General features: G+C 36.5%; 1 protein-coding gene across 6 annotated transcripts in view; it reads right to left on the reverse strand.

Moving 5' to 3' along the window:
* The window catches only part of LOC105389015, a 60,108-nt gene that overhangs the window by 19,839 nt on the left and 23,588 nt on the right, over positions 1-16,681 (reverse strand). Inside the window, exon 1 of one of the 6 annotated variants that reach the window (XM_048622315.1) lies at positions 14,327-14,713. The exons of the other annotated variants lie outside the window; for them this stretch is intronic. The gene's annotated coding sequence lies outside the window, so the exon portion shown is untranslated. Of the gene's footprint in view, positions 1-14,326; positions 14,714-16,681 lie in introns of those variants that run through there. 6 annotated transcript variants of the gene reach the window in all.

The raw sequence follows: 16,681 nt of genomic DNA on the forward strand, positions 1-16,681 counted from the left end.
CGTCGTCCATGAAATTTATACAAGGGCCCACTCCGGTCCCATTCACATCAGCTTTAATTAATTTAGCCAACAAAACCAAATGCGAAATATGTTTATGTACTATAACTATACGCCACCAGAAGGGCTAGTAGACGTGACAAGAGTTTTGCATCCCGCAGCGTCAAGTGCAAGCGCGACGGAGAACTTTTGTCACGTCTTAATAGCGTACTACAGGGCCAGGTAGACACTGTGGTTACAGTGTCAGCAACCAAAATATTAGGAATAAAAAAAAAAATTAAACTACAGCTGGAACTGACCGGAAGGTTAAAAAACCTAAAAACAACATTAAGTCTAGCTTTTTCCTTTTAGGAGCATAATTTTAAATGCTATGCCACTGGAACTTTTTCATTGTATGCGTGACAGTGTATAAAAATAACAAAGACCTATAGTACTTGTATAAATATTTAAAATAAAAGAATAAGTGTAGGTTAATAAAGTAGGCACATTACTATAATTTGACTACACAATATGATAATCACTTTCCCACGCCTATGCGTGATGCTATGGGAGGAAGTGCATGCTTCGAATAAAAAAAAAGTGAGATGAAAGGGAAATGCCGACAAGTGGACATGCCTTGGTAAGTTGGCTATTACTCTGATGTGAAAGTGAATTCAAGTCTTGTTTGTACCATTTCTGACTAGAGCTGAAGCGTGAAGATGTCAAATACTTCATCAAAATATCTTATATTATAATAAAGTATCAGACCTAATAAGCGATACAGGTAGATGTTTCAGTATCAATTTTGATGTTTGGGTATACGGTAAGTATATTATTAGTATCTTTCATTCAACAGTTGATCAGGTAATATGCTACTTATTATCTTCAGTCGGTCACTCATTGCGTCATCGGACCTGTCTCTCATGAGATCATGGATAGGTACTTTACTTCCTTCTAGAAGCTTCCGTCATTCATCAGACGGCTTCCTCATCTACCGACAGATTATCTTTGTGGACATGCATACAAACAAATGTGCAACTTAAATAATCTGTAATATTTTCTGTATCTCGATCAAAAATTTTGCTTTAGAATATAAACTAGGCATAATGGAGTTGTGAAAATTAGATGGTCAATTTGAGGCAATTAAGATCACATTTGCGTGTGTCGGGTGTAGGTAATGAGAAGTGTCAATCATCAGCACAAATATAGCTTCCTAAACGGATGTCTGCTAATGACGTTAGAATACGTTCTGCCAGCGAGTGTCAGTTAGACTGGGAGTAATTAAGGGCATCGATTTCCTCTTACAAAACTGCTGCCGTTAGTTTTAAAATGAAAATGAGTTACTTTTCTTTTCTATTTTATGTTACAAAACTATCAACTTGTTTTTCATTAACAAAAACGCTATGAACAGGCTATTTGTAGTAAATTACTTTCACCACAACCGAAACAAGAAAGAGATACTTCAGCAAAGACCTGGTGACATGATCTTGCATCTTATTTTTAATGATTCGCCACCGATATAGTTTTGTCTGGCCTACTTGGACGGCAGCCAGCTCGCCGAGGACTGTTTACGCATCTAATCTACCTCACCACCGATCGCATTGATCTTTTCAATGTCAGTATACCATAAAGGGAATTCGCTATATCAAAGCTATACAGGATGCTGTAAAATGCTATTGTAAGCTGAGTAGTCGCATACAGAGAGACGTGTGCACACATCACACTCGTGTACATACATAAATACCAAACCCATGACCCTGACTCTGACTTTGGTTCAAAGAAACTCTTGACATTGCTCGGTCAGGTAAAAAGCCAACAAACACGCACGATGATGAAACACGATTGCTCATTCAATTCACTCTAGTGGAAACACAATTTCGCTACTCTTGCATTGTTTACTTTTCTTCGATAGCAATTTAGAAACGGAAGTAGCCTCGTATCAATTTATCGGGTCGGTGCAAAACTGCATAAGTAAAGATGCTAAACCGAAAACTCTGTCTGATATTAACATAACACAGATGAGTCATACGATCGTTAAAACAGAATTCTTGGTAGGTAGTTTGGCAAAAAACATATATTAGAGGTAATGGCCCAGGTGACACTACTGAGTCACCTAGGATGTTACTGAATACGAATATATGCAACAGTCCATAACTGGACATAAAAGTCTTACGTACGAATAGAACAGCTAGCATCAAATGAGATGGTGAAGTTTAAAAAAATATCTATCAAAACCTTCTTATGAAGAGAGGAATTTCCTTAAATTCGTGCAAGTTAACAGAGTCTAAACTAGGTATAAACAAAGAACAATAAACAACCGATGTTAAGTTAATTATAAAAACGTAGCACAATTTTATGGAAGATTAGAAAGAAAATACAAATTGTTTCATGGAGAAAACGAACTAAGGAGAGGCATTCGGCCGTAACAAAAATAAAACTAATGACCCAGTGCCACGTGACCTTCGGGTCGCGAAGAAAACAGGTAAATAGTGAAGAAAGTACAAATCACAAACAAAACAGTTGGGTACGATGCCGCTTTCACTGTAAGCGTAGAAAAAAAGGTTTTGTTGACAAAACGGCACATTGTTGTAATGTATTGAGCCCAGCAGAAGAAGAAACAGTATTTTGCACTAGGTACATGTATACGCATGATTAGGTCATTTGAAAACATATCTACGCATATTCATTTTAAGAACATAACGATCATACAAATCATCTTAAAACAGTAGGCTTAACATAACTGTACCTATGATTGCCATTTATCGACTGATTCAAATAGGAGATCAAGAAAATACCGCTACTACAAGTACATCAGTAACAGCATTTCCATTTCATGTTCAGTAATTTCATAATTTTATTATGCCGCATGTGATGATACTGATGATCTCATATTTATGGTTTGATACAACTTAACAGTATTGATATGTAAGCTTCTATCCAATACTACAAATTCAAGTAAGCAAAAAGTTAAGGAGCTTCTATGTACTACTTAGGTTGTATGGAGTACCTCACCAGTATTTATTTAATAATAATAAAAAACGTTTATTCCGTGCCCTCGCCATTTATTAAAAATACTAAATCATCTCGTTATATATTTGTATTTTTCACAGTTAGAAATCAAAAGAGACTGTATGAGGTCAGTCAGCAGTATGGAAGAAGCATCGGAAATGCTGATAGAATCACATAGCAAACTCAATTTGCCTGCACGCAAAGAAGCATTTGTTTCTGGGAAGTTTGCCTTGGAGAGACACATTAAGCGAAATGGACTCAAAGTACACACTACGCCTACTAACAAATACAGTTTATAATTATAATAAATGGCTCACGTCTCTAGAACACGTTCTTCTAGTTTGGTCAAGTCAGAAACCGCTATCAAGTGCATGAACTGGCCGTCATCCTGACCACTGCAGTATTAATACCCGGGTAAAATTATCGACCGCAAGTTCATTTTCCCACCCTTTTGCAGGATAAAAAAAATATTACTACCACCACATACCATATAGTAGTCAATATACTTACTTACTTTAACATGCGTGTTAAAAAATATAGCAAAGTACGAGTACATTTTGTATGGGTTTTGTATGGATTTGACCAGCCATAATACAATAACTACCTAGCCCTGAATTACGATGATTTCATCAGCATTTTTTTATTTCTTAGAATTACATTAACTGTAACATTCACCGGATGTTTAAATAAATTTATCGATACCCAAATGAAAGGTCAGCCATTAGCACTAAAGCAAACGGTCGTGACCTAGGTTCCAATTTTGCAATCTAATTTCCGAGCTATAATCATATCAAAGGTTCAGCTCTAAATTGTGAGCATCGACCGAAATCTACAAAATATTGGTTCCTTTATTTTATGAACTGATTTAGATTTAGGTAAGGGACAAATAAGGTTCTATACTAAATTATTTTTATATGCAAGTTTCTTACATAATATAAAACAACAGTTGTGCGCAATTGCTACTCAATGAGCAAACATCTGTAATTCACACGAGGAAACGAATATTTTCTGCCTGAATAATGTTGAATGAGCATTAACAATTTAACACTGTACTGTATGCTCATACGCAATCCACTAGCGGAGATTAAGAGTAGCTAGATCGTATTAGATTACTTTTACATAACTGCATATGTAATAACGTGTCTGATATCAAGATAACACCTTATATCATTTTGAAATAAGATATGCTATAGCTACTCGAATGATCGTAAGATGGAAGCCAGATACTGTCCAAAGGTCGCACCCTAGTTTTTGAAAGACAGATAAGAAGAACTTCAGACCGTGAATTTTAGTTCGTAAACAGCGTTTTTTGCAACTTGAGATAAGTTGCGTCAAAGGTCAAAACACTTGAAGGAAAGTTGAAATTTGATTTCAGCTAAGTTGAGGCCAGCTGGCGCGGGACATGGAATAACTTCCGGCGACTTCGAAATATGTCAAATAATATTTCTGCCTTGTTCATTGTTTATCAAAGGTTTTATTTGATTTTGATTACCTAACTGTAGATGATGCCCCGTAAACAGTGGACCAACGGAAAAAGGGGTTACACAGGGAGCCTATCTAAACAACCTTTGTTCTTTGAATTTTGGAAATTCGCGATGGTCACGTATGACGTAACTCTTTACTTTGGAGATGCAAAATATTTTCAAAAGTCAAAGATATTCAGATGACACCCTGAGTCACCCACGTTCCGTTGGTCCACTATTAACGGGACACCCTGTAGATACGTCATTTAGACTACGACTTTGATTCGATTGCGCCGCTCGATCGTAGAATCGACGGCTCCCATGGACGTGTCCCCGATTTCACGGAGACTCATCGGAACGGCATTCAATGGGCGGTATACAATATACATATGTAAGTTAAGTTGAGCTAAGCACGACTCGGATACCAGTTCCGAACCGCAAGCGTTCGGTTCTCGCGCATTCCTGAACGCCGCAGGGTTGCCAACTGCCACCTTCTTACTTCATCCATTATCTAATCCACTGTACTCCAGGTTAGAGGGAAAATGGATAAATCAGAAGTCGTCACTGATTATGACCGCTCAAATCAAATAGCTCTTTGCAATTTACTTCTTCTATCTATCTAACTTCATTAAATGCTTTTTTCATAACAAGACAACTACAAATGTCTATAACAACAAATGTGTATCTCACACTACTATAGTCAGAAAATTTGCTAAAAATGTTGATGACTGTGCGGTATTTTGTATACCTGGCAACCCTGCCCCCAGAGCGGGTTGTACCCAGTGCCGGCGAGGTGAACAACCGGCGCTCGCGTCGTCCTTGCAGCGCTCCTTTCTAGCCAACATCCATGCGCAGGCGCAGCGCTGGACCAACCCGCGCTAGTCACACGTTAGACCACTTCGGAACTTATTTCTATAACGTTTAGATCACAGTTTAGCGAATACGATGAGCCTGGGAAACGATTGATACGTGTTTCGAGGGGTACGATAATGGTGATAGGCTTTACGTTCTTCAGATTACCACTCGTATGAGACATTACTGCTTGATTTCAAGTGCGCTTATATAGTTCAATATGAAATTCACTTGAGTTAGATATTTCTAATATACTTAAGCGGTTAACGAGTCCAAGATAGCCATGAAATTATCGGCCTATCTGACAGAATACCTTGAACTAAAGCTACAGAAATCCTGAATGACTCAGTAGCAGATGAAGTTTATTCAGATAACGAGAAATGTATGGTTACCTTATAAGTATGATGCTTGCAGACAGGTTCTAAACCGCAAGATAAGACGCTAATGGCTACTCGGGCTGGTTTCCATTAAATAGATATGTCGTCGCGTCGGTCCTAGTGACGGCCCTGCTGATGCGAGATAGCATCGAGACTCGCCTCACTTGCCAAGGGAATTACCAGCTACATGGCGCACACTACACCCGAGTCGTGACAGCCCGAACAAACTGCTCGAATCACGTTTGCATAATTCAAACACTGCCAAGTGCTTTTATGAACACAGTTACAAGTCAACGCCGCGATGAGCTTCATTATGGCCTATTACTTTAATTGCCATAACAAAAATGCCAGTTTAAAAACTGATTTAAATGTGTTAAGAATGTGTTTTACAAATTGCAGGCGGAATTAGTATGCAAGTAGCTAAAATAATGTTTGCTCGCAATGTTACGTCCGACAGACCATGACTCGTTGAGAGGGTAAAGTCAACCGCGTATCAAATTACGAATTCGTGGTCAACTATCATCTTTGCGGCAGTAGTATTAGGAGTCAGAATCAGAGTTTTCTGGAATAAAACCTGGGCTTTGTGAACTGGGAGACTTTGTATTTCGCTTGTCCGGTTTAGGGTTACAAGTCGGAAGGGACTCAAAGATAACAGTAGCGAGTTCAGTTAGCAAAAACAAAAGAACAGTAACGGTAAAAACGGTTGCTTCTCCTTTTAATAAAATAACAGATGGAATGGACTAGCCTTAATCCAATTTCACTACACCCATAGCTAGCATAAATATTTTATCTATTCTAACTTAATGTAGGTAAGTACCTACTGTACTCAGCAAATTATTTTGAGTAATTCTATCAAATCATGTTTGCAATTCAAAAGATTAAGAAATTAAAGTAGGATTACCCTTTCTAACTTGCGTGAGCAATCTAATCACCCAACAACCTGACGAAGTAACAATAGTTAGATGTGATTACAAAATTCCAATTTGCGTATACCTCTTGCCTGTCCGAAAACACTGCGAGGCTTAATAAGGCTAAGGCAGCAAGAGACTATCGATTTTATCGCTTGAAGCTTTGAGACTTACAATCAATGTGCGACCAGTAAGGTCTTAAGCGATGATTAATGTTGGCAAATAAATAACTCCTAGAACTTTGGTTGCATAATGTCCAGCGACTGAATGGTGCCAGTGACAGGCTATTAAGAATACTTGTACTGCTATTTATGTAGACCACCGGGGATTTTGGGCTATTCGTTTTAGCGGATTAATTAGTTACTTTAAATCCAACCTGCTTGACGGCACAGAGAAATGTTAATCCCCGTATTAGTTAAGGTTGGACAGTTGGACTTCCCAACTTGAATGGGCACTTTGCAGTTACGATATAGATATTGCTTTTTAGATAGGCATGTTTACTAAATTGAAATGCTATTTCGTTTTGCCCCCGGCGAATGCTACTTTCCTATTCCCATGACGCAAACAGATGGCAAAGATTTCAATCACGTGAACGGATATCGTCTACATGAAATGTTTTCCTGCGCCTCGTCCCGGACTGAGGCGGAAAATGCATGTGTGCATTACCATAATGTAAATAGTCAATGTTATTACTTGCATATAAACATCACCGCGTTGAAAGAGATAATAGATAAGATTACAAACGGGGACAATAACAAGGAAACAAAAGAGATTAAACGGTCTTGCTTAAGTGAATAAGAAAACACTGCCGTGAAAGAAACATTTAGAGTGAAGTCATAATTATAGAATTAACCGTCGAGTTTTTTTAAGTTGAGTTACAAGTTGAGTAAATAATAATACAATGCTCACCTGCCGCTATTGGGACCAAACTATGTTTTTTTTTCTATTTTGATTAATTAAAACTGATTCCTGTAGATAAATTTTGGATTGACTCGTCGTGTGACCTGGCATTCAGCAGCGTGACATCACAATTCAGAACATCGCCGATTGCTGTAGCATGGAATCGGAAATTGTATCTCGTATCGTGCGTTCCACCATTATTGCCACTGATGTGCTATAAATGTTGCCGGTTGCCAGTAGTACTACAGAGTCATTTGTGTGTGAACATGCCATAATGGAACCTATTTCAAGGACTCATGGCAGACAGTATTATTCCGGAGCACAGGTGTGCCACAAACACATTCAAGCGTAATGTTAGTAGGATTATCTTCACTAAAGGATAAGTTCGTATTATCATGTGTGTATTCAGGTCAGCTTTGAAGAAGCAGGTAATGTTGTATTACATCATCGGAAGATACCAGCCATTATTAGCTCACTTCGTATTATATTTCATTTTATTAATTTGTAAAGTAAAATGACACAGATAGATTACCTAATCATTAGAGTCAAGTCTTTTAATTAGGTAAGTGAGAGATATTGGGAAACAAAAGTATGGTTCGTAACGATAGTTTGACAAAAGTGTTGAGTAAGCGGTGGTACTCCAACACCTCAAATCAGTTGCGATTTAATCAACGAACCGTTAGATTTTATTGAAACGCAGCTGTAAAGACACTACATTACCTGACCACACAAGAAGTCATTTGGTGGAGTTGGTAGACTCAATTATAATGACTCAGAAACTATAAGTGAGAAATATACGATATTGTAAAAGTAATTATTGGTGCAAGGAAATATAGTAATATCTATGTATACTTATAGAAATATGTATCATACTTATATCAAGAAACCAATGGTGTTGATATTAATAAAAAATCATTAGATAAAATAATATATTTTTCCACTTTGCAACAATGAAATGCTTCGATCCAGAAAGTATAGTGCCACAATCTTATCTGTTCCGGTGACGGCATCGCTGTGATCGAATCCAGTGGTGCCATCGATTAAATTTTGCCTATTTGTGGTTTAAACGACAATGCATTTCTGCTATTGCCTATTTTATAATTAGGTACATTCATAAGTATAGATAAATCAAAATAGTGGTCGATAGTAAATGAAAGAGGATATTATGTATATCAAACGACATTTGTTGTATGGAAAATTTGTACACGGCGAACAGAAATAAAATAAGCTCTAATTATGTTCTGATATAGGAGATTAAATCTAGATTACAATGGTATAGGTAATATCAGATCTGTGGGTTGTGAAAATACCGAGATAGACAGACTTAAAAAAAACTATTAATTATTATTTATTTATTTATGAACACTTTATTTTACCATTTCTAAAGTAACAAGAAATAAGAGCATAAAATTAAAAGAGAAAGACAAAGAACTAAAAGCAATTTCTTCCGATGTCATTAATCATCATTATTTCGTCTAAAATCGCTGCAGGTGCGCGAAATTCTTCTTGGTATACTGCCTTAGATTTAAAGTGACATGTCACCTGTAATCAAAGAAAGATAAATATTATATACTTTTCATTATGACCCATCCCGTCCCCACTGCTGGGGCACGGGATGGGGTGAAAATATTAATAAAATTACATGTGAGTATATGGGTAAAAATATTCGTCATATTTGGCAACACTAACCTGTAGCCGCTGCAACTCGTTCTTCCAATTTTTCAAACGGAATTAAAGGCGTCTAAATACGTTATTCTTCTTGCATAAAAGCCAATATATCTAGTATTACTTTTCTTGCATCACATTTTAGCGCTTTTGGCATTATTTTCACGCAGAAAATCACAAAACAAATTAAATAACGTAGCGTCAGCCTCTTCGCAGAAATTGACAACTCAAATAACGCACAGAGTATGAAATGACGTTTGACAATGACGTCTCGTTAGTTGCACATTTTGACCACCGGAACAGATAAGATTGTGGCACTATACACCATAAGAACCAACACCCGTCAATTACATAGATCTTATTACAGTTGACACATTGTCATTAAACACGCACTCAGTATCATTCAAGTATCATTTAATGGCAACGTCGTGAGAGAAGAAAGTTGGTGCCACAAATCTTTGGAACACAGATTGTGACAAATGTTATACATAATCAAGCAAAAATGACCCTTTAGTGCTAAACAATAAGACAGCAGTAGTAGTTAAGTTAATGTTGTTGGTTGGAGTGTAAGTAGATGACAGTAGCAATCAAAGCGCGCGTGCCACAAGATTTTACCCGCAGATAAATAGTGCCGAATGTGGGCCACTGCGAAGTGACACAGTTGTGAAGTGTAGATTAGCTATCTTGAAGATATTTCGAATTAACTGGAAAGTAATAAATGGACCGATACTGCTGTCTTTAGTAGTGAAACAGAACAAGAACTTAACTATTTTGTCTACGAAAAAACCAGTTATTTTTTTTTATTTTATGATTATTGGTTTTATTTAAAGCATGAAGCACTTTAAAATTTAAAATCAGAACAATAACTCTAGAACCTATAGTTATTTTAGGCGATTTAGGTTATTTTTTATTTCAGGCGATTCTCCAACGAACGTGCTCAAAACTTATGCATTCTGGATAAAACTATGATAAAAATAATGGCGTAGCCTGGTAGAATTGACTCATTATTTTTACAGTAAACACTTCCAACTGCGTAACTTCTTCTTCTAGGAATATTCAAAATTGCTGTTAAACAATTGGTAACTAGATACCAATAGGCACGCGTCCAGCGATAAAATGGTGGTATACATATAATTTGTAGGTACCTATACTTATTTAATTTTATCAAGTAATTTAATAACGATATATTTCTCATAGAATTATACCTACACATTTTACTAATAAAGCTGGCATAATAATATAAATTGGAGAGCTGGTGCCCCAGACGGCTTTCCCGAAACTAAACACCACAGTCTTGAGTACAGCTTTGTTAAATTGACCAGAATTTCGACAAACGTTTAGTATAAATAATCCTAATGAGTGGATGCACTTCTTTAGTGTTTAGTATTTAGGTACTTACTTTACTTTTTTTATGATGTATGTCTACATTTACAAAATATAAGCTTGTAAAAGACTAACCATGAAAAAAAAAAATAATTTAAAATCTTTCGAGCCCTTTTCTTCAACAACAGGAAGAGCCAAAACAGGATTATGAAAATTTCGTAATAGGTATATGAAATACCTTGATAAGAAAGTTTCCCATGCGTTATGTGAGCACTTCCGTCCACGTGTTGGTCGTAGTACAACCGCGGCCTCAATCTTATTGTTCAAATATTTGTCGGTCTGTCAAGTAGTGTGGGTGTTAAACGTTTTACGAGTAACGGGGCTTTGAAGATAATGCCCACTAGAGATTACGGATACTTAGGAAAAGGCACGCCTCTACGGTGATACAGATACTAGACAGATAATAGTTGTGAAATTTATTCTGTTTAGTTTTTAATACAACGAGATCTAAAATTTACGTAATTGCTACTAGACATTAAAAAATAAGATAAAACATGTTTTAAGTCAAGCGGCAACATAGAACAAGATGCACACAAGTGAAAATTACTTTAAACACCTAGTTACCAGAAAATGCAGTAGATTCTATTGCTTTAGATGTTTCTAAAGTGCACGAGCAAACTCAAGGATATGAACAGATGCAGGCAGGTGTTGCGTAACGAGATTCCGCAAGAAAAGCGCCGCATGACCCTATCGACCGGACCGCTCAGCTGCATGCCGCGAATACTAGCGTTTGTTGAATCTGCATTCGTAGCTCTAGGGAATAAAGCCTTCCTGAGGTAAAGATGCATTAAATTGAAAATTTTATGGATTTTAATACTTGTTAAGTTTAAACTTGATAATAGTCAGAAAAATGCTGGGTTTTTTAGGTATTATAATTAGCATAGCTATGAATAATGTCACAAACCCGTAGCAACGTTCTAAATTTGAGAGTGGTAAGTTTAATTTGTCAACTATTTTACCGAAATCATTACACAAAAAATAGCTTCATGTAGGTATTGCAATCATAATTACTTTATTCCAATATTTGTTTACTAGAAAGTGACACTATCAATTACATTGCGTAATAGCATCATGTATTTCATTTTCCTCGTCCATGTTTTCTTACGACAGCAGCAATTTTAAACACATTACGTCTTTTGATATGTTAGCAATTCTCCTACTTAGATAGGAGCGTATTTCCAACCAAACGCTGTTCGCCACATTCCAATGTTCCTTTCACGCTACGAAATCGCAATCGCTGTACTCTCAACAATCTTCCGAGCCTTAAATGTCGAGGATTTTGTATGACTTGCCTTGTTTAGAAAGGAATAATTGGCACAAATATTTGTGTCATGCATTTGCAACGCTTTTTAAAGCTAATTCTAAATTCGATCCGACCTGCATTAGATTATACTGTCGAAAAGCTTTTTATTTCATATTCTTCATTAGAGAATATTGGCCTAATTTCTGAAGCGATACGGAGCTAAGATGACAAAGTTAAAAGCCGTAGCTAATAGGCTCTCAAATTCGACACGCTTTCGGTGGTCAAAGGCGGAATGCTTGAACCTTTTTGCAACCGCCATGCTAAAATGCTTTTGTTAGAGAGTGAAAGAAAGGAACGTTTAATAAAATTTGTTAATCTTTATAAAGTGCGACGTAGGAAGGAGTGGGCGGCTGCAATTCCTTGATTCTAGTGCCAGAGAGAAAAGTAATAAGTTTTATAGCAGTAAAGAGCTGGTGCAGTGTTTTAAGATGCCTAAGGGGGTAAATGGAGGGGGTAGTCTGACGTCCACCCTGTGTGTTTTATGCCAGTAACATGAAAAACACATTTATAAAGACGGAAACGAAATGCCAACAGAAACTGATTTTTTTGTTAAGTATTTTTTTTGTTAGGTATAATAAATGAACTCTCAAGACGATATACATCTGATCAAGGCAGTAGAATATTTGTGTAATTTGTCGAATTTTTATACATCATCATTATCATGGTAGAAAATGCTTTTAGCATTAAGTCCACCTTTTGTACACTTATATTTCATATTTGTGCAATAAAGTATCAAATAATAATAATAATAATATCACCATTGGCCACTTGACAGATGATTGTTACGGCGACTGTGGGTTTTAAGAGCCACATTTTTATACAATTTATTAGAAATCTAATTAACTTTTTAAAAGCTAGGGGCTTTATATCGGCGACCTATTTCACATTACTTTAATTATTGCTTTGTATTAAAAAGCATCGTCAATGATAACTGTTAAAGCTTGTAGCAGATCGTAGACTGATACTGACTACTACTACATTTTTTTAATTTATTTAGGACCTGTGACTTGAGCACCGGATTCGATACTATTTTCGAATCTACACGAAGGGTCACTTTTACCAAACGCTAAACGTAATTAAATCAAATTTTAAATACATTTTGTACTAACTGACAGGCTACTAAATACGTTTAGCGTTTGGTAAAATTCCACCTAACATATGGAAAAAACAAATGTCACTTTTGGAACTAACTTTGCTTTACATTTTGACAGTGACAGTTGACGATACGCAATTTCTAATGTGTGACAGATACTGTTTTCACTTAACACCAGTTACCTAAGTAGGTGTTAGTGCACTTGTTTTGTTAGAGCTAAAATTTAATGTGACTTGTACGGAAACCCATAACAAATAAAGTCATTAAATACCGGTCTCAATATTCTTAGAAGCAATTTCATACGTGACCAACAAAAAACAAAAAGGGCCAATGGGACAGACAATAGGACAAGTGCTTAACAAACGAAACCTTCACACGACGTCGAGGGAAATACCTCCATTCAGACGCCACTTGGAGACAAAAAAAGTAAAGTTCCTCGCTTTCAAAAGGTCCCAGCTACCTGCCGCAAAGACTGCGCGGTAAGGCCTCAAAAAGGTTGGAACTCAAGAAGTTGGAACTCCTTGGTCGATGACATCTCGTCGTGTTTAAACTGTGACGTTGGTCCCAAATATTTTTAGCAGCTGATACATTTGTCTGAGTCACAGTCTGGCGAAGAGGCCGATAGTCTTTTTGTAACACCTTCCGATACATTAGGAGTTTGTTCACCGTGACAGGTAACCTGTTCCAGCTTGTTACTGACAAAATGAGATTGCATTCTGTTTAGTCTGTGATTGTTAAGAAACTCTTCTTGTTTGAAATTATCACTCTCACAAAGATCATAGTCATCTTTGTTTGATGTCGGTGTATTATTATTGTCATTGTATTATCTGATTCTCAGGGAATTATGTCAAAAACATTGTTATCTCTATCATTGACATGATTTTTTCATTAACTCTAACTAACTGATTGATCACCACAGATTATGGAAACGCGCTCAACGTAATAATTAGTACAAGTCACGATATAATGGTTTGCCGGCACTTTTTGATCCGTCAACTTCTTAATAGAGCAACATTCAAATGCGTGTGGGCAGCACATTTGGATGGAGTGTAATTAAGGAGTTATAAACAAAGCATTAAAATTAAAACCACCTGTTCAGATGCACCTGGCCAACAACAACATAAAAGGGGGGAAATGAGACACACAAGTCACAACCAATGTTTATATCTCGAAAACTAAATATTTGATCCTTGCGTGTTGGCTGGAAATGTTAAACGCATTCGAATTTTAAATTTCTCAGAACGGTTCAGTCGAGTTGGACGGTACAAAAAATCTGGATGTTCTTGTAGTAACATACGGGACGGTGCAGGATTACTGGGTTCCATAAACTAGTCAAACAAGTGAAATAGCCAAGCTACGACGAGCTAGCCATCAAGTACCTATCCGGTTTACCGTACCTTATTCGCCAGCATCGAATCCTCGTATCACGGATAATATCTCGGCTCGTTTAACTCTAATCTCCTGGCAGCAATCATCTGTAACCACTTTCAGTATTCCAGCCGCTCATACGAAAACAACGTCACTTGAAACACAAAAAACACGAAAACTTTTGTCTGTTGTAATCACTTTTGTTTAAATGGAATTTTATTAATGTGTCTCTAGATATATTTTTAATTTAATTTAACTTATTTATATATGTTTTGACTTTTAATTTCCAGTTTAATTGAAGGTTTGTTGTTTGTTTGTAACTTTTATCGATAGTTTGGTGTTTGATAAGCTTCTTATTCAGCACTAGTACTGAAGAACGCGGGCGACCGCCGACTGCTGCTTGGAAGCGTCACTAGGTTGGCACCAATACCGCGTAGGAGGCATTAGAGCGAGACGGAAATACAGATAAACGTACAAATGAAAGAGACAGACTGCAGCAGCAAGCAGGTACATTTGTTAGCCAACTAATGAAAACAATCGGCGGCGTCGTTAAAAACGTTGTTCAATGGGACCCCTCCGAATTTGTTCGAGTAATACAGGTTTTACCTGACCGCTCGCCGATAAAGGTAATTTGAATTCCGGCAGAGTGAAAAAGACAGAGCCTCTGTATCGTATGTGTGATATATACGTATAGGTACCTACTTACAGTCACAGAATAATAACTAGTACCAGGTACAGAAGTCCATCTTCGCAATGGCTATCAAAGAAATATGACTCCATCCCATAAGCAATAAGATCTAATTTAGATCGCGCTCCAGCCGCACACGTTTTTATTTACTTACCTACCAATTTATTTTTGAGGGAATATGCGCCTTATTTCACTGGACTACGGTGCATAATAAGTTATACGTGGTTATACGCATTGAAAAAGAAGCCACCTTAGGGTTGCCTCAGCACCACAGACTACAACGTTTACTAAGCAACGGACTGAGTTTGTAAAAAGAATGTCATGATATTAAAACAAAATAATTTGAATTTAGAATACAAAGCTATTCCAAACTTATTTTCTATTGGAAATGACTAGTTGAAGCTACGGCAATTTCATAGTTAAAGACCTATTCATAGATCTATTATTTGAAGTAAAAGTAAAAGTAAAAGAAAGAGGTAGATAGGTACCTATATCTACCTAAAAAAAACATTTACTTCAGTCAAAAAATGATTTTTTTCTTCATAATGTGTGATAATATTGAGATGAAATGGATCATGATGTTCTGTTTTAGTTTAGTTGAGCACACGCGCGGAGTGACACAGGCCTGGTAAGAGTAGTGTAGGGATGGGGTGGGGTAGGGCGAAATAGGAATAAAAAATATGTATATCGATAATAGATTTTTATCATCATAGATGCCTAACTTTTACATATTTCTTAATTTCTTTCTTTGAGTCTTTAAAATGACGGTTATTAAATTTCAACGTCGCATATATACGCAGTCTGGTAAACAATTTCAAGAGATATTCAGTTGGAAAACACGAACAAGGTACTTGCGCAGTAATAGTTCCGAATAAATTAGTTAGTTGTTTTCCTGGATTTTTTTGAATACATTTTTCAAAGTTCTGGGTGAAACTTGATTCTAAGTTTTGTATATAGTCTATAAATTCTTTTGGGGGCATTTTCAAACTTCCGTAGAATGAAGAATTCTTGTTGAAGGCTTTATAACGGGTAAACAAATTTGTTTCCCCCAACTCAGGAACAGTTTTCAGAACTTCGCTTAAATTCACGCACTTGTGCTTATTTATACATTTAAACATCAGGTATCCCGAGACATAGGTCAAAGCATTTTCTTCTGGTAAATCTACTTCTCTGTAGTCTGTTTCACCCTCCAAATACACTGCAGACCTACATAAATTCTCGTTGTTTTTTTCACTCGTGACTCTCAATTTCATCATGTCTTCAGCTTTCAAAAGAATTTGACATATATCAAGTTCACAATTAGCATCGGGCGAGTTTTTTAACATGTTGCAAAAAAACAGCTTTGAGGAGGCTCTTCGAAACTGGATCGGCGTTGGTTCTGTGCAACAGCCTCCTTGCTGTCTAATCGACCCAAAAAAGTTCTCCAAGACATCTTGATTTAGTCTTCTCGTAAATATATACTTAAATCCGATTTCTTTTAGGTCTCTGAACAACATTTTGATTGCTTGTATACTTATTTGAAAATTTACGAAAGATTTCATATGTTTTGTGTTATCTTTTCCAGTCCTTTTATTTATGGCTTTAATCGTTGCAAACATATTTTGAGCATCAACCAAAACTTTTTCTTGGACGTCAGTAAGTTTGAAGGCAGTTTTAAATTTATTTTTAACTTTTACCCTACTAGAATTCAAAACAT

The sequence above is a fragment of the Plutella xylostella genome, chromosome 7 (genome assembly GCF_932276165.1).
Source record: "Plutella xylostella chromosome 7, ilPluXylo3.1, whole genome shotgun sequence".
Classification (NCBI taxonomy): domain Eukaryota; kingdom Metazoa; phylum Arthropoda; class Insecta; order Lepidoptera; family Plutellidae; genus Plutella; species Plutella xylostella.